The sequence below is a fragment of the Sus scrofa genome, chromosome 6 (assembly GCF_000003025.6).
Source record: "Sus scrofa isolate TJ Tabasco breed Duroc chromosome 6, Sscrofa11.1, whole genome shotgun sequence".
NCBI lineage: Eukaryota > Metazoa > Chordata > Mammalia > Artiodactyla > Suidae > Sus > Sus scrofa.
The window spans coordinates 7,282,239-7,304,443 of NC_010448.4; the positions used below are offsets into that span (position 1 = coordinate 7,282,239).

General features: G+C 46.2%; 1 long non-coding RNA gene across 1 annotated transcript; it reads right to left on the reverse strand.

The window, feature by feature from the left end:
• Positions 708–12,750, reverse strand: LOC102166063. The gene is made up of 2 exons (XR_300284.3): positions 12,300–12,750; positions 708–11,821 (listed from the first exon to the last, which is right to left on the reverse strand). It is a non-coding gene; the product is annotated as an uncharacterized LOC102166063 (long non-coding RNA).

The following is a 22,205-nucleotide window of genomic DNA, read 5'->3' on the forward strand; positions in this document are numbered from 1 at the left end:
TAATTTCCATGGAGTTTGTAGCTCAAAGCCCAGAGTGAGTTTCCTGAGAAAGAGCTTGGGCTCAACCGGATAAGGTGTCATTGGATGGCCAGGTTGACACACCCGAGATCATTCTGCTCTTAGCAAAAAACAAGTCCCGGAGTCCCAGGTGAGCTGACGTTTCCATCAAACACTCAGATGGAAATCAGTGCCCTTTAAGTGACGTTATATCCAGAGGTTCAGATGTGCCACATCCTGCCTTCATCCATAGGCATGCCTGCCTCCCCCAGTGAGGTCACTGCAAGATCCATCCATAGTGGAGAGTGCAAGGGAGAGCAGAGGGTGCTTTATTGTGACCTGCCTCCTGCCTGCTCTTGGTGTCAGAGGTGCAGCAAATGCCCCCGCCTGGAGGCCCATGGGACCATCTTTGTCTAAGCTCAAGTCTGATCCCACTGGCAGGTGGTGCATGGGCAGACAGGAGGCTGAAAATGAGGCTGATGGTAGAGGGGGAGCAAGAGAGTAAGTTGTGTGGACGCCCCTCTGACACCTTTGCCTTAGAAGCGTGCCACACCCCTCTTTATGCTAATATTGCCTCTTTTTGTAAAAGAAATATTTCAGATTTATAGAAAAATATAGAGACTATATGAACACCCAGGTATCCACCATCTAGCCTTATTAAGTTTAGTATTTTGCCATACATGTTTCAGGGTTGTGATTTTTTTCAGGTCTTTTTTTTTTTTTTTTTTTTTTTAAGTAATGTGTTAAAAATGTGGGTGAAACTGCCAGTGTATCTCCCCTCAATCCCATTCCCCTTCTTCCTTTTTCAGAGTTAACTACTACTCTGACTTTGCTATATTACATTCCCATGTATGATTTTATACTTTCGTTTATAGGTAAGTTATCTGTAAACTGTATTATTTTGGATGTCTAAATATTTTAATTAGAAGTCACCATGATGTATGTAGCCTTCTGTAGCTTGCTTTTTTCAGAAAATACTATGTTTTTTTGGTAACGATTTTAATTTTTTCCATTATAGCTGGTTTACAGTAGTCCATCAATTTTCTACTGTACAGCAAGGTGACCCAGTCACACATACATGTATAACAAAATAGTATGTTGACAAATGAAACTCTTGATTCATCTTGCCTTCTATGTGGTATTCCATTTTATTCGTGCATTTCCCTGTTGATGGCCATTTAGATAATCTATTTTTTGCTACTATACACAGTGGTTTAGTAGCATTCTTACGTGTCTTCTTGTGCAATCTCTTGGGTATAACCTGGGATTTTGACTGATTGTTGAGCTGTGGGGTATGCATCTTCAACTGTACTAGGAGTTTCTAAATTATACTTCAAATGGTTATAGACATAAAATTAATACATCCTAATGCTAGTAAGTTTTTCTCTTTTTAACTGAATGCATTTTATTACATTTATAGTCGCACAGTGATCATCTCAACCCAATTTTACAGCATTTCCATCCCAAACCCCCAGCCCAACCTGTCTCCCTTGGAAACCGTAAGTTTTTCAAAGTCTGTGAGTCAGTATCTCTTCTGCTAAGAAGTACACTGGATGCTGTTTTTAGATTTCACATATAAGTGATAGCACATGATATTGGTGTCTCACGTCTGGCGGACTGCAGATGTGTTTCAGTTTTCCAGTGCTCCTCTCTCCATCTTGTAGCCGACTCCTCCTAGGTCTAATTACTTTGTTTCCGAGAAACAAACCTTAGAAGTTGTTTTAGTCAGGGTCTACTCCTTGTGAGCTCTTTCAGGGTTTGTCTGAGACTGTAATTGGGTTCTCGCCTGGTACGATATTTTGGCTCCCTGTAGCCTTCTACATTTTGAAGAAATTTTCTCTCATCATTTTGAAGAAATTTTCTTACTGTTTTCTGGCTTATTGTTGAGTCAGTCAAATCGTTACTTCTTTGAAGCAACTCTTTAGTTTTAAGATCTCTTTGTTTTCAGTGCTTTGCAGTTTCATTATGATTTGTCCTGATGTGGGTTTTTAAAATCTTGCTCGAGGTTTTATCTTCTTCGTGAATATGAGGATTCTTGTCTGTCTTTGAAAATTCTCAGCTACCATTTCTCTGTTTCCTCCATTCTCTTTATTTTCTGCTTTTAGAGCCCCTATTACACATGTGTTGGGTCTTCTTATTCTCTTTTCTGTATCTCTCAAACTTTTTCAAATTTTCTATCACTGCAACTCTCTGTGTAATTTTCTCAAATCTATTTTCCAATTTATTATCTATTTTGCTTTGTCTTCTCTGCTGTTTAAACAGTCCTCAAGTTTTTTTTTTTTTTATTTCAATGACTATAATTTTCCCTTTCTAGAGGTCCTAGTTGGTACATTTGCATATTTATCCTTTCTCTTTTCATAACGATATTTCTTATATTCTCAATTCTTTTTCTGTTTTTTAAATTTATTTATTTTACTTTAATTTAATTAATTAAATAATTTATTTTTGCTTTTTAAGGCTGCACCTGTAGCATATGGAGATTCCCAGGCTAGGGGTCTAGTCGGAGCTAATACTGGATCCTTAATCCACTAAGCGAGGCCGGGGATCTAACCCACAACTTCATGGTTCCTAGCTGGATTCATTTCCACGTGCTATAACAGGAACTCCTCTGTTTTATTTTAAATCATTTCCTTTTAATGATTTTTATCCTGTAGTTCAATTATTTGAAGTTTTTGATATCTAATGCTTCTGTTCATCTGTTTGCTGTCTGTTCCTCATGGTTGATTGTTTCCTTGTATGTTTTTAATGTCTTTATTTTTAGCACATCTTTAGCAGGGTTTATTTAATTGGACTTTGTAGTGTAACTTGAGGGTGTGTCTGTACCAAGAAGTCCTGTATTTGCCTCTGCTAGGTACCCAGGGGTATTACTGACTCAGAGCCACCTTTTATGCTAATTATGCTGGTTAGAAATTCATGGACAACTTGAATAATGACAATTTCTCAAGTTTGAGTGAGGGAAAACCCAAAGTTCTAGGTGAAATTTTTTTTTTTCTGCTCGGAGCCCAAGATGAGTCAGGCTTTACTCTTGTCTCTTTGTGCTGGTGAGTGGATGTTTTCTAATTTCTCTTTCTTAGAGGGGTTCCCTTTGGTCATCCTGGCACTATGTGGAATTCCTGTTTCCTATATACCACTCAGCATACAGACCCAGTGTCTTTCACCTTGTTTCAGTGTGTGAATAAAAACCTATTTCTAGGTGACTGGAACTGGTCCAAAATGCACAGCATCTGCTGATGCTCTTACCTTTCTGGTTTAACAGTGCTTTCAACACCCAAGGATTTTCTTTTCTTTTCTTTTCTTTTTTCTTTTTTGCTTTTTGGGGCCATACCCATGGCATATAGAAGTTTTTGGACTAATACAGCTGCCAGCCTGCACCACAGCCACAGCAACGCAGGATCTGAGCCATGTCTGCAACCTATACCACAGCTCACGGCAATGCCAGATCTCCAACCCACTGAGCGAGGCTAGGGATTGAACTCGCATTGTCATGGATACCAGTTGGATTTGTTTTCACTGTGCCACAATGGGAACTCCCCCAAGGATTTTCTTTACTCTCTTGCAAACTCCACTATACCTTAAGAACTCATATGAAATATGTTCTCTAGTATTTTTAACATAGCTTTTTAGTAGGAAGGTTTTCAGATGGAGATAATCAGCCATATTACCAGAAACAGATGTCCCATGCATAACATTTTAACTTGCTCACTAGGAATGGTTTTTTTTTTTTTTGTCTTTTCTAGGACTGCACCCACCGCAAATGGAGGCTGTTAGGCGAGGGGTCCAATTGAACTGCAGCCACCGGCCTATGCCAGAGCCATAGCAATGCGGGATCCAAGCCGTGTCCTCAACCCACACTGCAGCTCACGGCAATGCCGGATCCCCACCCCACCGAGCAAGGTCAGGGATCGAACCTGCAACCCCATGGTTCCTAGTCAGATTCGTTAACCACTGAGCCACGATGGGAAGTCCCAATGGTTGTATTTTGAACAGTTAGAGGAATTATTTTTCGTGCCTAGGGGTGAGTGAAGAGTGAAAGGGGTTAGAAGGAAGGGGGAAGTGGAAGGGGCATGAGAAGGAGAGAAGTTGCAGGGAGCATTGTCTTTCCAGGTGCCTTCACTGAAGTTGGGACTTTAGCTACCTAACTGGTCCACGGAGCAGCATTTTCAGCATCACCTGGGAGCTTTGTTAGAAATGCAGAGTCTTAGGCCCATTCCAGGCCTAAAGACTGAGAATCTGCATTTTAATAAAATCCCCAGGTGATTTGTATGCACATAAAAATTTGACTTAGACTCTTTCTGATATAACTACCTTCTGTAAAATGACTACTTCTTCGAGGTTAAAAATCTTCCTCCACTCTTGTTGACCACTTCTCTGGCTTTGTCCTTTTTTTTCCAGTTAATTTTTAAGCATCTTGAAGCACTTCTCTGAAATGACCTTTGTATGGAGGTTTTGAGAACCTTCCTGTGGGTGATATATTATATTGAGGAAGTGTTGATATGACATATCATCGTATTGAACATGACAGCGAAATCTTTCTTGAGAGCAAGGTCATTATCAAATTCTCAGACTGTTTGCTCTCTGCTCAACTCCACAAGGTAGATGACTGAGAAACTAGAGCATTCTGTATAGAGGGCTTTAGACCTGGCTGTGTTTCTTCTGCACAGGACTCATATTCCCAGTATCCCAACAGTGTATGAGGACTCCCTTTTCTCCACATCCTCACCAACACTTACCATATCCTGTCTTTTGATGATAGCCATTCTAACAGGTGTGAGGTGATTCTTACTGTGTTATTTTCATTTTATTTTATTTTTTGTCTTTTTAGGGCCATACACACAGCTTATGGGGGTTCCCAGGCTAGGGGTCAAATTGGAACCTTAACCTACTGAGCAAGGCCAGGGGTGGAACCCACATCTCATGGATGCTGGTCAGGTTCGTTAACCTCTGAGCCACAGTGGGACCTCCCTGTGTCCTTTCTGATTGGCATTTCTCTGGTGTGTACTGATGCCGAGCATCTTTTCTCAGACCTTTTGGCCCTCTGTGTGTCTTTGCGAAAAGTCTATTGCGTTCCTTTGCCTCATTTTAGGTTGGTCGTTTTTTAGCTCTTGAGTTGTAGGAGCTTTTTTATATATTTTGGATATTGTCTTCTTAATCAGGTACATAGTTTGCCCGTATTTTTTTCCCGTTCTCCTTGCCTTTTCATTTTGTTGATGGTTTTGTTGGCTGTGCAGAAATTTTTAGTTGAGTTGTTTATTTTTGCTCTTGTTGCTTATACTTTTGGTGTCATAAACCAAAAATTGTTGCCAAGACCAGTATCAAGGAGCTTTTTCCTTATTTTTTTTTTTTTTCTCTCCCTAGGAGCTTTACAATTTTAGGTCTTATGTTTAAGGTTTTAATCCATTTTGAGTTCATTTCTTTGTGAGTAGTATAAGATTAAGAGACTTAAGAAACGTAAGAACAGGAAGTTCTCATCATGGTGCAGTGGAAATGAATCCGACTAGTATCCCTGAGGATGCAGGTTCAATTCCTGGCCTTGTTCAATGGGTTGGGCGGGGATCCAGTGTTGCCGTGGTGTAGGTCGCAGATGCAGCTTGGATCCCGTGTGGCTATGGTTGTGGTGTAGGCCGGCAGCTACGGCTCCAATTTGAAAAAGAAAAAAACATAAGAACGAATTGCAAAGTATGAATCTTGTTTGGATTCTGATCAGAACAAGCCAGCTAAAAAAAGGCATTTTGGGGGACACTTGGGGAAATTTGAGTACGATCAGGTTTCAGATGATGTTAAGAGATTATTGTAATTTTGTTAAATGTGATGATGACTTTGTGATTGATGTTTAAAAAGGTGTCCTTATCAGTTAAATATGCGTTATGGAAATATTCACAGGGGGAAGTGATATATGTATGGGATTTGTTTAAAAATACCAGCAAGCAAAGTGAGTATGGGGGTCACATATGAAGCAGGATTGGCCATGGGTCTGTAGCTGTTGAAACTGAATGGTGGATTCATAAAGGTTTATTATGCCATCTTCTCTTTAATGAATGCTCGAGAATTTCCATAATAATTTTTTTAAAGAGCCCTAGATTTTTAGAGTCAGGAAGCAGTCTCATCTAGAAATATAACTTGTCATAAATGTATATTTTTCTGAGAAACAGACTCCGTACTCTTGGTTCTATTTTTCCTAAACGCTTAAGATTTCTTTTGATTTTTTGACTTTGAAGAGTTCTGGACTTTTCTGCTGAAGATCAAGATAGCCTTTCCAAAAGGCAAATACTGACCATGAAAATGCTAAGCGTGGAATAGGAATATGTTCAAAATGTGATATACATGTGCCACCTAGAAACCACTCAAATATTTTGAAAGCTTCTTTTCTCCCCAGGGCTCTATTTTCCATGACAAAGTCCCACACATCCCAAATGGCTGTTTCAGACTTTGTTGAGCATCAGAATACTGCCACCATCAGCAGTTTGGAATCAGACAGACCTGTATTCAGATCCCACCTCTGTTGCCTATGAGCTGTGCTGATGGAGGGCAAATTTACGCAAACTCCCTGGTCCTCAGTTTCTTCAGTTGTGAAATGGGGTGATTGATCATACCCACCTCATAGAGTTGTGGTGAGGATTAAATGATGGCACTTCACTTGGTGAGGTTTAAATGAGTTTCAGTGATCTTGTTCTTGGAATAGTGTGAGTGTCCATGGAATCCTAGCTTGTGTGTATGTATTAGAAATCTAGAAACTCAGGAACATATGGCCCCATGGAGACCAGTGCCTCTTGTTGTCTTTAAAACTCCATCTCAGTTGTGATACATCATTTCCTGTGTCAGTGTAAGGAATTCACTCCTCTGAAGTGAAGTTGTGTAAAATCCTCCTTTTCTGGAGTGGACAGCCCAGAAATCCAGTTCCATGTATTTGTCTCATTTCCCTTTGGACTTAACTTTGCAACTTCCCTGGGGGGAAAGAGTGAGATGTGAAAACCGGGCTTCAGGACCACTTGACTGATGGAGGAAGGCCCTGCCCAGTGCCACCTGGGTGCCCAGGGGAGCAGGACCGGGTCTGTGTTTCTGGAAGGCCTGGACATCTCTCTGTGTCTTCAGGGAAGAAGGAAGAAGAGGAAGTTGTGCGAAAGGCAAATTTTTGAGTCAGAATTTTTCACTGGAATCTTGGCCTCCTTGCATATCTTTGGCAAGTCATCTTCTTGTGTCTTTGAACCCCAGTTGTCTCAGTTATAAAATGGAGTTCTCTGCTTCAGCAGTGGTTGTGTGGATCAACGGAGACCGTGGCTTTGCTTTTGAACTGCAGAGGGCACGCAGTATTCATTGATATTCTCTAGAGAGAGTGTCCAATTTCTCTTAGCATCCCCGCAGACACCTGAACAAGCAGGGAGCTGCCCTGAACACTCTGTAACCTCTCCTGGAGCAACAGCTGGGTCGAGGGAGAGTCTGAGGAGCGTCTAGCCCCACCGTCTTGTTCTCAGACCCCCTGTGCTGCTCCTGGGCCCAGAATGTGGTCCTTGGCCTGTGTTGCAGCATCCCTCGGAGCACGTGGGAAAGCCCGACCCGACAAGAGGCAGTTCGAGGAGTCACAGCCCTTTGTGCCACCCTGCGCCTTCATGCACATCCTTACGGGGCCCCAGGGCACGCCAGCCAGTGTCCATGGTGTGGGAACATAGTCTGAACAGACGGATGTGGGGTTTTTAAGGTCAGTGAGAAGTCCACTGGGCCTTCCCTGAGTCCGGCCCAGCACTTGCAGTCGAACTTCCTGTAATAATGGGAATGTTTATATGTCCATGCCGGGCACCCGGTAGCTTTTAGCCACATGTGAGAGGAGGACTCTTGAAATGGGGCTCATATGATTGAGGGGACTGAATTTTTTTTTTTTTTTTTCCTTTTTGGCCACCACAGCATATGATATAGCTGGGCCAGAGATCAGATCTGAGCCTCAGTTGTAACCTATGCTGCATCTGTAGCAAGGCCGGATCCTTTAACCCACTGTGCCGGCTTGGGGATTGAACCTGCATCCTGGTGCTACAGAGCCATACCTATCCCCTAGCACTGCACCAGGAACGCCAAGGAACTGAATTTTAAATTTTATTTACTTGTAATTAATTCAAATTTAAACAGTAACCTGTGGCCTGTGCCGCCAGAGGGGACAGTATTGTAGAGCCCTGGAAAAGTCTGAGAAAGTTAGGAGGGTACCCGCACAGGCCAAAGGCTGGACCTCCCTTCCTTAGAAAGAACTGCGCGACTCAGAAGACCTGGTTTCAGCTCTGCCTCCCACTGTGGGTGGATTTGTCACGGCCCTTGGCCTCCTCTCTGATGTATCAAACAGAAACACAGGGAGGATTGCATTAAATTCTTTACAGTGCTAAATTCTTAACTCTCTCTGATCTGCCTTTTATTTGCCTAGTTATACTAGTGTGCTATGGTTGCTCTAACAAAGTGCCACAGACAAAGTGCGTCATAGGGGCTTCAAACAACAGCAATTTATGTCCTTAGCTTTGGAGGCCAGAATTCCAAAATCAGTTCCATCGGGTCCTAGTCATGGTGTCAGCAGGACTCGTTTGTGCTGGGAGCTCTAGGGGAAAATCAGTGTCTGGTGGCTGCTGACATTCCTTGGCTAGGGCTGTGTCACCGTCCCTGCCCCCGTGGCCATAGGTCCTTATCTTCTGTGTTTGATCGCCCTTTGCCGGACACTTGTGATGGCATTTAGGGCCCATAGATGATCCAGGATAATCTCCCTATCTCAAGATTTTAAATTTAATCACATCTACAAAGACCCCTTTTAGCATATAAGGTCACAGTCACTGGTTCCAGGTGTTAGGACCTGATGTCTTTGGGGCTCATGATTCGGCCTCATACACGTAGTGATATTGAGGGATGGTGGGTTTGCTTCACATCCGATACTGTGGCGTGAAATTGGATGGGTGAAAATTGCAGGCTGCACACAGGCTCTCCTGGGGAGGATTTTCCCACTGTTCTGAATGGGGACCGAGTTGGGTTTTTTTATTTTTAAATTCCCCTTCCCTGTTCCCTCGTTGATTTGTTTATGCCAGAGCATCTTTACTAAAAGACTGATGAACTCATGAACATGCCCCAATTCACATTCTCCTGGTAGGGAATTAATCCCCCGATCCCCAGCCATCTCCGAAATGTGTGGAAGGGGCTTTGGTTGCGATTTGAGTCAAGAAGACCCCAAACTGTATTGCCTGGGAGTGAGAGGAGAGAGCATTTGCTGCATCAGCTGGTAAGTGATTATTTTCTAGTGGCGGACTCCTAAATTTGAAACGATAAAAGATTGGCCCTGACACAGTCCAGGAACAGCTTGTAACTGATCTGGAACGTCATGTTTTACTGTTCCTTCATCAAACTGGAGAGCAGTGGTTGCGGAAGTGGGTTCTGTAAATATTGCTTGGAAGCTTTCATGTTTCCACAGAAAACAGATGCCAAGTGTTTTCATCATTATCGATGTTTGAAGTTACTGGATTAAGCACTCGTCTACTCCCTGGAACAGCCAAATGTCAGCAGTGGCCTTGGGTGGGGAGGAGATGGAGGGTGGGGGAAGTAAAGAGAATTTGTATAAGTTTGCGGAGTAAGTTAGCTGGAGGGCCTTCGTTTTCTGCAAGTGAGGCCTAAAAGTGAAGTATTTATCATCTCAGAGATAGAGAAACAGAATCATCATTAACATGAGTCACAATGCTGTGTTGTTCAACAGGGAACAAGATGACTTAGGGGCAGAATAAAACGACTTCATTTGTGTCTCTTAGGAACACAGCGTTCCGTGGTCTGCTGGTCTGCATAAGCCCTTGGGTAAAAGAATGGCCACGTGTCTGTTCTGTTCCCCAAGGTGATCGGCGGCTTTGTTACTGCCGTCCCTCTGGGGTTGCCTTTCAGATAATTAACTGATGATGGCGATGGTGTGTTTCTTCAGGTCCAGGCACTGTGCTTTACTTGTGCGATCGTCTAATCCTCACATTGTCCTCTAGGGTAAGTGTCATTGTCCCTGTTTTATAGATGAGGAAGACAAGGCTGGAGAGGTTTGGCGACTGCCAGCTCGCTACTAGGTGTCCCAGCCGAGGTCTGACCCTTTGGCTTCTGATCCAGAGCCCGGCTCTTTGTCCCTCGCTCTCTCCTCTCTCATTAGATGAGCTTGGGAATTCCCTTCACTCTCGCTCAAAAGCCCACGTAATTCCTTTGGCAAAGTTTGCCCCGCCGGGTTCATTCATGGCCATTGTTAGGCAGGTGAGGGTGCCTGTAAGGTTTTAGCTGCTTTGTGAAGTCTGAGATACAGATATGTTTCCCCTGCCCCCTCCGGCAGGAAGGATAATTTCCCCTCAGATTCCTATCTTTTTCTGACCGAGGAGTTAACACCCTGGTTTTCAAGGTGTGCTTGTAGTGGGCCCTTGAGTTCTGCAGGCTGGGGCGGTAGAATACCACGTTCACACATGCCTTCGTTCCCTTAGCAGGTGTTTGCGGAGCTCCCATCCAGGCCAGGTGTTGGGGACACACTTGTCCTCAGCCTCCTGGAGCCCGCAGAGTTTTTTAACAAGGGAGCGATGGGCATGTTAGGCCGGACAGTTCCTCCCTGTGTGGGCCTGTCCGGCTCATGCTGGGTCTCACTCCTCCCTGCCCCTGACCCATTCAATTCCCAAGCAGGGAAAAAGCGAAAAATGCCCGCACACACTTTCATAGGCCTCCAGAGGGCGCCCCTGCCCCCTGAATTTGTTAGAAACAGAAAAGTTTGGATGCACGACTTGGGTGTGGTGCACACTTGTCTTTTTCTAGGAATTTGGCCCATTTTAAGTGAGGACAATAGAAGGAGGAATTTAAAAAGCAGAAGGACCACCAAATTCCTTTATCAGAGTCCTGAACTGAGAAGTTGAGGTTTGGGATGCTGCCTGCTGGGCGGGACCAGGAAGACTGCCTTCCTCCTCATCCTCGGACCCCCCCCCCACCCCCGCTTCCCTGCCCCCATCTTGATCAGAGGGTAAATCAGATGAACCTGAACGACTGAGCCTGAGCCAGAGGCTGAGGGAGACCCTGGCCAGGAGGCGTGGAGAGGGGCTAGTGACCCAAAGCTCCGTGGGGGAAGGGCAGGGGACAAGGACTCCTGGATGAGGCTGATCTTGAGGAGACTGATCGGCAGCTGGAGGGCCGCCTCTTTTCCCCACCCTGCAGACAGAGCGTGTGCTGATTCAGCTCATAGCAAGCCTTTCCCAGCACCTCCCACCCGCCCTCCGTACTGTTAACGGCATAGCCAAAGATTTACCCAGAGAAGGTGGCTGGGGCCCTGGCTTCAGTAAAGCTCAGCATCTGGCCTTCTTTCCCTCATGAAACTTCCTAAGTGCTGAGCACTGTCCAGGGTCTGGGAGAGAAGGAAGTAAACAGTCTTTGCCTCCGTGGAGTTTGGAGACCAGCAGGAGTGACAGACCGTTTCAAGAAGCCTGACTCCTTGGAACAGGCAAATGCCAGTGGTGACCTGGGGAGGGGAGATGTTGGACTCGCATGTGCGGGCGAGAGTGTGTGTGGGGGCAGAACCATCACGCCCAGCTGGTGGAGACCGAGCATGGTACAGCCTCTACGGAGGAGAACAAAGGTTAAGATTCCTGTACCTTAGGACTCAGGGATGCTGTTCTTACTGATACACTGCAGAGAAACTCCGCTAGGAATATGGAGTCGTGTACCGAGCCTGTTCATGGCAGCTTCCTCTGTAGCCGTTAAAGCATCCTCCTCAGTGCTGAACAGGAGAATGAACGAATACGTTCACACATCAGGAGGTGTCTGTGAAAATGTGTGAACCGAAACTTCATGCCTGTGGACGTGTCTCACGAATCTGGTCATGAACAACAAAAGCAAGTTGCAGAGTAATACGTGCAGGATGATCCCACTGATACCAAGTTTAAAAACACACCGAAGAAGGCAACATATTGCTTAGGCATACAAGCATATATAGGAAAGATGGAATGAAGTGCATAGGAGTGAAAAGCCCTGAATTTAAATTAGCAGGTAACTTTAGGGAGGAAGAAGGGGATTTGTTTGCATGGGCATGCAAGGATCGTTAACCATGGCCCTGTTTTATATTCAAAGGTGAGTGGGATGGTGGGTACGTTGGTATTGTTGCATTATCATTTATATTCAGTGCCTACACATCATCCGCTTCATCTGTTCCCTTCTGTCCTTCCTGATAAAACCTCCCTTTTGTTTAGGCATCTACCCTCCCTTTCGGCATCCTTTGGGGGCCTCAGGGAAGCTGACCCACCCTCAGGCTTGGGGTACATGGACTCATCAGATTAAGGACCCATCCTTCTTACCAGCAGTTGGTTCAGAAAAGGCCATGTGTCCATTTGCGTTCAATTAAAGTTGGCAAGGTTTGCTGAAGTCTTCCGGGAAGCAGCACTGTCTCTTAAGAAGAGAGCTGCAGGAAGACTCTCTGTCTCTGTCGCCCAGGCTCTGTCTTTCTTCCTGGCCCCAGAAGAGGAAGCTGATAGCCTGGCTTGCCATGGCCGTCCTCCTCCAGCAGTGGGCGGAACAGCCTTACAAAGCAACCAGCACTGTGAGTGGTGGAGTGGAGAGACGATCAGGTGTGTAGATTGTATCATGCTGGCTCTGAGAGCCGCCTCACCTTGGCTCTTCTAAGAATGGGAGCCAGTAAACATTCCTGAGATGTAAGCTACCTTGGTCTGGGCTTTCCATTGTCTTGCTGCTGCGAGCATTCTCTCTGTGCCACAGAGGTTGCTATGGAAGCACATAGCACACAGCAGTTTCCTAATCAGGAAAGCTAAGTGTTTCTTAATTCACTCAACTTTAAGCTTTTCTCCTGTTTTCACTATAAACATTTGTCCTGCTCGCAAGGGTTAGCCATGGAGGAAAACTCATGAACAGGAAGGAAACCAAAGGTTTAATGGAAAAGATCTGGAAGAATCTGGAGTGGTTGACTTTTTCTGAGAACACGTGTATTAGTTTCCTGTGTTTGCTGCAGCAAATTATTATAAACCAGGGAGAGAAACAACAGTATTTTTTGATCTCCCAGTCCCGGGGCCAGAAACCCAAAATCAAAATGTCAGCAGGGCAGCGTGCCCTGCAAAGGCTTATTACCTAAGGGAGGTTTCTGTCCCTTGACTCTTCCGGCTTCCGGTGGCTCTTGGCATCATTCTCATCTCTACCTGCACCTTCACAGAGTCTCCTCCTTGTGTGTCTGAGTGTCCCCTCTTCTGTTTCGTATAAGGACACGTGTCATTGGATTTAGGGCCGCCTGGACATTCAGGATGGTCTCATCTCAAAATCTTTAACTTAATTATATCTGCAAAGACCGGTTTGCCAAATAAGGTCATGTTCACAGGTTTGGGGATGTGGACATACCTTTTTTTTTTTTTTTTTTTTTTTTTTTTTTTGGTGCCAGCATTCACCCCACTATAAAATAGTTTTCCTCTGTCATGATTTATATTGCAAACAGGTAACATAGTTCTCAAAAGTGGTTCCTGAGTCATAAAAATAGGAATAAATCTGAGTTCCCATAGTGGCTCAGCGGAAATGAATCTGACTAGCATCCATGGGGACGCAGGTTCAATCCCTGGCCTTGCTCTATGGGTTAAGGATCTGGTGTTGCCATGAGCTGTGGTGTGGGTCACAGATGTGGCTTGAATCTGGCCTTGCTGTGGCTGTGGTATAGGCTAGTGATTACAGCTCTGATTCGATCCCTGGCCTGGGAACCTCCCTGTGACGAGGGTGCGGCCCTAAAAAGACCAGAAAAAAAAAAAAAAAGGAATAAATAGGTTGACATCAACTGGTGCTCCCCAGAAAGCATGATGTCTTCTCTCCTCCAAGTCAGATAACGGCTTCGTAAACCTCGGAGAGGTGGGTGGGTTTTTTGTTGTTGTTAAGATGTTAGCAGCGGAAGTGAAGTCCGTGACGTAAACGTTGGACAACATGTTCTCGGTGTAAATTCCCGGCTCCCTGGGAGATAGATGGTGTTCAGTCCCAGCCCCGGCCCCGGCCAAATGTGGACCAAGAGGCCCCGCATCAAAGACAGGCGACCGGAAGGGAGGAGTATGAGCAGAATTAGCAGAGAGCCAATGGCTGTGCGAGGAGAAAAACTAGTCTGTTTTGAGACCACTTCGTCTCCTCTGAGAGGCAGTGGATAGATCCCGCAAAGGCAGCTGTTGGAAAGGAAGGAAGGACGTTGGACTCGGAATCAGATAGACCCGATTCCCGTTTCTGACCTGTTTCCCTTTGCTCTTGGAGCAGTCAGGTGCGCTCCCTACATCCGTTTTTTTTTTTTTTCTCCCCTAAATCTTAGGAAAATTGCGCTTCCCAACGCAAGTTTATTTCATAAAAAACGCGAAAGGGGACACATACCTCAGGGTTGTTGCGAGGACAAACCAATGTGCCCTCTGCAAGAGAACCTCATCCACGGTGGGGGCTCAGCTCGTGTCTGTTGCATGAGAATCTGAACTAGGAATGTCCCGCGAGTGGCAGGTCGGGAACACGTACAGTGTGGATGTTACCCTGTTCTCCAGGTTCCCCAGTTTCTACAAGGCCTCCACTGGAACTCGAAAGGCCCAGATGAACACATTGGCCTTCCCTTTCTAGCTTTAATGGAGTGACTGGTGTGCATTAAGCCCCCTACTCTATCACAGACAACTATAAACCCAACACAATGTATGGGGCAGCTTTTGTCAGACAGTGGGCAACAAATATAGCAAGAATGTGGTCCCTGAGAGATGGGAAACTCAAGAGTTGAGTCCCAAAATCATCCAGTACCCTGCCTGGGACAATATTTCGGTGGCATGAAGAATGGGGATTTGAGCAGAGCACAGCAGTCCCACTGACTGAAGGAGGCAGAGATCAGAGTCCGGGGGAGGTGAAGAAGCTAGAATCCATGGGGTGGGATGTCTCAGAGGAGGGCGCTGTACAGGAAGCGCTGTGGGGGTGGGGGTGGGGGGAATCCCCTTTGACCCTGTGGCCAAGAGACTCATGTGCAAACAGGACCACCTGAGGCTCATCAGAGAGCAGCAGCCGCAGGGCTGAGAGCAGAATGGAGGTACTAGAGGATGAGCTGTGCTGGGGCTCATTGGTTTTGGTCCTGCCAGAATGGAGAGAGACCTCCTTCGTGGCTTGTTACTACCCTGGCATCCAGCTGTAGGACTGGAAAGGCCATGCCTTAGGAGTAAAGACTGTCTCAGAGCAGAGTTTCTCAACCTTGGTATTATTGCTCTTTTGAACAAGAAGTTCTTTGTTGTAGGGGCTGTCCTCTGCATCATCGGATACTTAGCAGCATCCCTGGCCTCCACTCACCAGATGCCTTCACCACCTTGTGACAACCAAGGATGCCGCCAGACATTAACAAGTGACTCCTGGGGCAGAATCACTGAAAACGCTGCCCTAGGTTAAGACCTACTCTGTACCTTCCCTAACAACCCCCACCCCCCACCCCAGTGTCATAACAAGATTTGCAGTCAAGGTAGAGTTTAGGGTCAGGGCTGAGTCCTAAAGTTGCGTCCTAAACAAGTTGGAGGGGCTGGGCTTTCTACAGGTCCACTCTAATATCCTCAAGCTAAACCTGCACTAGTTCAAGATGGTTTGCCAGTAAGTGAACCGCGGAATCGGTACCTTTCAGGAGATGATAGCAAAATCCAGATATACATATAGTTAACACACACCCTACTATATATTAATCACAGTGTCTGATTTTTAATCAAGAAACATTAGAAATAGGGAAAAAAAAGTGATCTCTAGTTAAATAAAAGGCAGGCAATAAAATCTAAACTCAAGATGACCCAGCTATTGGGTTTAGAAAATGAAAGATTTAAAGCAGCTCTTATAAATCTATTCAGAAAATTAGGGAAGTAAATTGACAATCTTGGCAAAGAAATGGAGACCACAGAAAAGAACAAATGGAAATTCTGCCAGTGGAAGTAAAAACTGAAATGAAAAATACCTGAATGTATTTAGCAGCAGATTTGAGATAGCAGAAGACAGGGTCAGGGAACTTGAAGGCAGATGAGTAATAATGATCCAATCTAAAGACCAGAGAGTTAAAAGGGTTTTAAAAATGAACTGAGCCCCAGGGACCTGTGGGCCAATATCAAATCTTATCTTTGTGCATTTAGAGTCGCAGAAGGAGAAGGAGGCTGGGAGAGTCCACCTCCAGCAGACCTGCATTGCAAGAAATGCCAGAGGATATCATTCAGGCATGAAGAAAATGACACTGACACATACAGACCAATCTAATCTAGGGCCCATGTCATAGTAAAGCAACAAAAGCAATATAAATTGTGTAGTTACGAAAAAAATCCAGGCCCCCAGTAACATCCAAGGGAATTAAAATCACAATCCACAGTAACACGCCCTTAAATCCTTTTGGCGGTTTTAAAATACGGCCACATATTTCTTTGATACTCTGGCCTTCAAAAGATGGAGGCGATTGCCTTCCCCTTGGGTGTGGGCTGGACTTAGTGACTCACGTCTAATGAATCGATTGTGGTGGGAGTGATGGTGAGTGATTTTCAAGGCTGGGTCATCAAAGGCCTGCGGCTTCCTCCTGGTTCCCTCTCCCGCATCCCTCACTCTGGGGGAGTCAGCTGCCACGTTGTGCAGACACCCAGACAGCCCGTGGGAGAGCCCTTGGGATTCAGAGTCAAGGCCTCCCACCCACAGCCATACGAGTGCGCCCGCCGTCTTGAAAGCAGGCCTTCCAGTCTCTCAAGCCTTCCCAGGACGTCAGCCCTGGCTGATAGCTGAACGGCACCCTGTGAGAGACCTTGAGCCAGAACAGCCCCGCTAAGCCTCTCCCAATTTCCTGACCCAGAGAAACGGCAAGAGGATAGATCTTATTGTTTTGAGCTGCCACATTTAGGGATAATACTTATGCACCAATAGATAATCAATCCAATCCGTTTCCTCGGTGGATCTCAGTTACCACCTGACTCTATGTAGCAGCTCCCAAATCTCTCATCCTGTTTCTTATTTCCCCCTCTTTTCAAAATCTTAGCAGATACCCTTAACCGTTCAGGCCCAATTCTCCCCCTTTGTTTCTTTCTCACTCTCTCTCCCCTCTTTATTTATTGCTTAGTTTTGGTTTTGTGCTGCTTAGCCCTTTTTCCATGACAAATCTCACCCCCATGTCTCTGGTTCTTCTCCCACTAATGAGCCAGATTCCCCCCAAAGGACCCAAGAGTGGAGGAGAGTATGGAGAGGAGGTAGAAGGAGGAAATGGTGGCCTGGGAATGCCAGCTTTTCTTCAATGGAAGGAGGGGAAAGCTGTGAACACACATCTAGCAGTCATTTCGGTCCTTATTATAGTGGTATTTATGACCAGAATTTGTTACTGGCTTGCAAAATGTTAGGTACAGTGCCAGGAGCTTTAGATTTGTGTATTTAATCCTAAAAACACATCCCAATGAGGTAGATGCTATTATTATCCTGTTTTTCAAGAAGAAAACTGAGGCACAGAGAGAGTAAATTACTTGCTTTCAAGCCCCAGGGCCAAGGTGTAAATGTCTGTATTACTCAGAAGCCTGTGGCTGAAGTGGTTATGCATATTGCATCAAATTTTGCTCTCATTGGTTCAGTTTCTCTTTAACTTGTACAAAACCACAGGGCTGACTTCCCACAGAGGCGGTGCTACCAGCTAAGACATTTTTAAGCCCGTTGTTGCCTCATCTCCCTCTTGAACCAGAAAGAAATCCAGAATCTCCACCTCGTACAGAACAGGTGCCCACTCTTCTCAACCTTGGATGGAATCTGTGTGGCCAGTTCCTAGGACATCGAGGTTGTGGAAGGGAAGTCTAACTGGGTCACATACAGAACCTAAGGAAGAAGATTATCCTGATCCCCACGTTCTACCTGCCAGTCATTCCAGTTGGTGGCTGGACCACCTGCCCCTCAAGATCGAAATTATGCACCCCTGGCGCATCACCTGAACACAAACCTCCCTCAGCATGGCAGGGTTTGGCGTTGAAAAGGAGTTGCCTCTGCTGCCCATGCTGTTTTAGGCTTCAGCAAGGGTACATGTCTTTCAAAAATGCTCGTTTTTATAATTAAGAAAGTGGCATAATAGCGTAATAGAGAACACATGAAATTACTGACAATCAAAGCCTTGAAACATGATTATTCTTATGACACATTCGTCGGGTTTCCCCTGGGCATTGTGTTCTGGCCTTTTGTGAGGCCGCTATTTGGGCTCCAGATGTCAAAATCTTAGCTCCCAGGGCTGTTTCTGTCACCAAAATCTGGCCTGTCTGCAGCGGAGGCTCTGTCTTTGCTCAACTCAAAAGTCCAGGATCTTTGAGTCTCCTCCCATCAGCCCTGCTGGGGGGGGCCCTGTGATGACAGGTAGATTTGTCATAAGTTCTGTTGATCCAGTATATGCTCATTTCTGGGTATGACTGGTCGAGTTTATTGTCTACAACCATCTTCTTCCTCCACGGGAGGGTCTTATACATCCATACCCTTTGCCACGTGACTTCCGGGAATGATGCCAGTGAGTGGAGTTACTCCACTAGGTGGAATGTATTGCCAGCCTTGGCCGTGTGACTTGCTTTGGCCAGTGGAGTGGGTGTGAACGTGATCTAGGCCACGTCCAGGCAGAATGACCTTGCACAGTTTGCCCTGGCCTCTTTCCTTCCTGTGTTCTGCCATCGGACCATCGCTTCCCAAATGCCGACTGCTCCTTCGGCCTGGGCCCTGGAGTCAGAAGATGCGGATCAGAGCTTAGAGAGCTGGTTGTAAGCCACTGCGATTTTTGGAGTAGTTTGTTAACAGCACAATACTGACTGATGCCTGGGCTCTCTAGGCAAGTGAGAGGAGACCATCTTCTGGGGCACATCTTCCTCTTTGGAGGTATCTAAGCCACTTCTGCCATCTCCCTCCCCACACGGAGGCATCACATCTCTGTGCTTCACTGGTGGGACTCAGATGCTGGCGCACGTGTCCATCATGTTGAGGACAAGCCCCGTGACGTGGTGATGGAGCTGGAGCCCTGCCACTCACTTCTCTGTGACCCTGGCCAATTTGCTTAGCCTCTTTGTTCCTTATTTCTCTCCTTTTGGTAAAAAGAATAGCACTTACCTTAAATTTTGATGCAAAGAATAAATGCAGTGAAAGATTACAATGGAGTTTATGGTTATTGTTCTTCACCACCGCCTGACTCCATCTGTCGGGCTTTTAGGAGAGATGTTCACAGAATGCAAAGGAGAACTTCTAAAACTGGAGCTGGGCACCCACAGCGGCCTGAGTCCTGCTGTCCAGCTCTCATCTCCTCTGGTTTCTTCCTTCCTTCCTCCCTCCCTCCCTCCCTCCCTCTCTTTCTTTCTTTTTTTTTTTTTTTTTGTTCTTTTTGTCTTTTCTATGGCATATGGGAGTTCCCAGCCTAGGGGTCCAGTCGGAGCTGTAGCCACCAGCCTGCTCCAGAGCCACAGCAATGAGGGATCTGAGCCGTGTCTGCAACTTACACCCCAGCTCACAGCAACGCTGGATCCTTCACTCACTGAGCGAGACCAGGGATCAAACCCGCAATCTCATGGTTCCTAGTCGGATTCGTTAACCACTGTGCCACGACGGGAACTCCTCCTCTGGTTTCTGATTGACTTTATTCTCTCCTCTTGAAGATCGGTTTTCCCCAAGACCCCCAGGGCAAATTTCCATGCTGTCCTCATTTACACAGTCCAGGCAGGAACTCTGACGGTCCTGACGTGGGTTGTGTTTCATCCCTCAGTCATCTCTGTCCGGGTGGCATTGGGAGGGTGTTTCCCAAACAGCCATGCCTGGGTTCACATACCTGAGTTCACATTGCAGTGGATCTCGCAGGATCCACTGCAGGAAACATGTGGAAGGGGAATCAAGACAGTAGCCTCATCACCCAGGTTACTGCAAAGACCAACGTGTGATTACTGTCCCTTGGATGTGGTTCGCCGTCATTGTTGGCAGCATGAAAACACATGGTCTTGGAAGTTAGGATCGTGAGGAAATGTTTAAATCCCTATAAACCTCGGTTTTCTCATATAAAACCAGGAGATAATAATTTCTCTCTCCCTGCTTTGTTATGATTAAGTCAGATAACCTAAGAACGTGCCTGGAACATGCGCTCAGCAAATGCTAGTTATTATTCCCCAAGTTCTGCTATCCTTGCACCTGGGCTGCCTAGGTCATGCACTCCCCCCCCCTTTGATGTCCCCATTTCTTACTTTGCAGTGAGGAACAAAGCTCTCAAGTGGGCCAAGCACCCCCACCTGTTCCTCACTACTCCCTCCCTGAGGCAAGCCACATGGCAGGGCAGATTATCAGAGGGTAGGGTCTTGAGAATGAGACTGGAATATGCAAAAGAATTTGGGTGGTTTTAAGAGGAGTTTCTCCACCAGGATGCCTGAAACACTTTCATTTGCTACATTAGCAACTCAGTTCGTCACCTACTTGACGTAAGGAACCCCCCTGAGAGTCTGATTGAAACTATGGATACTCTTCTCTGAAAGATGCACAATTGTACAAGTTCAGGAAGGGCACAGAGTTTTAGGAAGCCCAGCCATGGGAGCCCAGGTTCAGAGTCCCTGCACTAGATGGGGAATCTTGCTAGGGAACCTCTGGTACCTGCTAACCCAGATGGTGCTTGGATGGGCACTGCCCACTCTCCCTCCATGACTCTCCTTTGTCCAGTCACCTGGGTCTGACCAACCCTCTTTCTGATGGACTTTTTTTTGTCAGGGAACCGACGAGTCTAGACATGATGTGTGACCTCAAGAAGTCTTTGTTCACTTAGGTTTCAGTCAAGAACTGCGGCCTCAGGGCCATTCTGTCTCTTCAAGTTGACCCCACACTTCTATTTTGATGCATGACCTGTGGATTTTAAAGGTTTTATATCAAGTATTCTTATTTCATTGTCTTTGAGGGATATCAGGATTCTTTTGCGTGCAATAGGTGGAGAATCCAGGTTCAAAATGGTATAGGCAAACAGAGGGAATGGCTCACACAAGTGAAAAATTCAAGAGTCATGTCCCACGTCAGGCACAGCTGCATCTAGGGGCTCAGACATCACCATGAGGCCTGGGTCTCACATCACGTACTAGCTCTTTCTTTGTTTGGGCTCCATTCCCAGGCAGTGTTTCCCAGTTCATGGCAGAATGGTCTAAACATCTTCTCTACTCAGAGATGTAAAGAAGCCCATTTCAAACCAGCTTCCCATCTCTGCCTGGGAATAAAGCAAGCCTAAGACTATCTCCTTTCCCCATCCAACCAGAATGTGCTCATTTACTCATCCTACTCTTTGATGCGGGGCAGCGGTCAGGGGGACAAATTGACACGTGACTTGTAGAATGAATACACTGTTGTCAAAGATGTGCCGTAGTAGAGTTGGGAAACAGGTGCAATGGGGATCCAGAGGAAGGAGTGATAAATTCCGCCTGTGAGCCTCAGAGAAGGCTTCCCTGAATAGGGGATGTTCGAGCCTCATCCTAAAGCACAAGGAAGAGTCTTCTAAGTAGTGAAGAGGGTGGGAAACAGCACACGCAAAGGCTTGGAAGCCCCAGAAAGCAGAGAATGTCCAGGAATCTGTGATGAATGTGGTACAGCTAGAGAAAGGTGCTGGGGTAGGAGTGTTGAGAGAGAGGAAGACATGGGACAGAGTGGCAAGACATATGAGGCCTTGATTATCAGGATAAGGATTCTGGGCTTTCCTGAGGAGTAAGGGGCAGAGAACTGAAGAGTTTCAAGCCCCTGATGGAACCAGATGGCAGATGTTGGCCAGATGGCCCTGGCTAAGCATGGAAGACGGGTTGGGGGAAAAAGGTCCTGAGACAGGGGACTTCTTCCTGGAGAAGCTCTTGCCATCTTCCGGTAGAACCGAGGCCGATGCAAGAGGAAAGGGTTTACAAGCTCTGTAGGAGGGAGAATTGACAGACCTGGAGACCAGATGGATGGGGATCGAAAAAGGAAGGGCCTAGGGTAATTCCCAGGTTTCTCTGATGAGAAACTGGGTAAATGGTGGCAGCCTGCACTGAGTCAGGGAACACGGGAGAGGAGCAGGCTGAGAAGTGAGGGGAGGACGAGGAGTTCAGTCTTAAGCATGTCCGTGACCTTGAGACATCAGCTTGCAGCTGTCCAGGTGTCAGCTGGCTTCCTGCATCTGGAGCCCTGGGGAGAGGTGGGTCCGGGGGACACACCTGAGGCCAGTGGGCTGCAGGTGGTGCTGGTGGTGGAAGCAGTGCTAACCTAGATGGGGCACCACC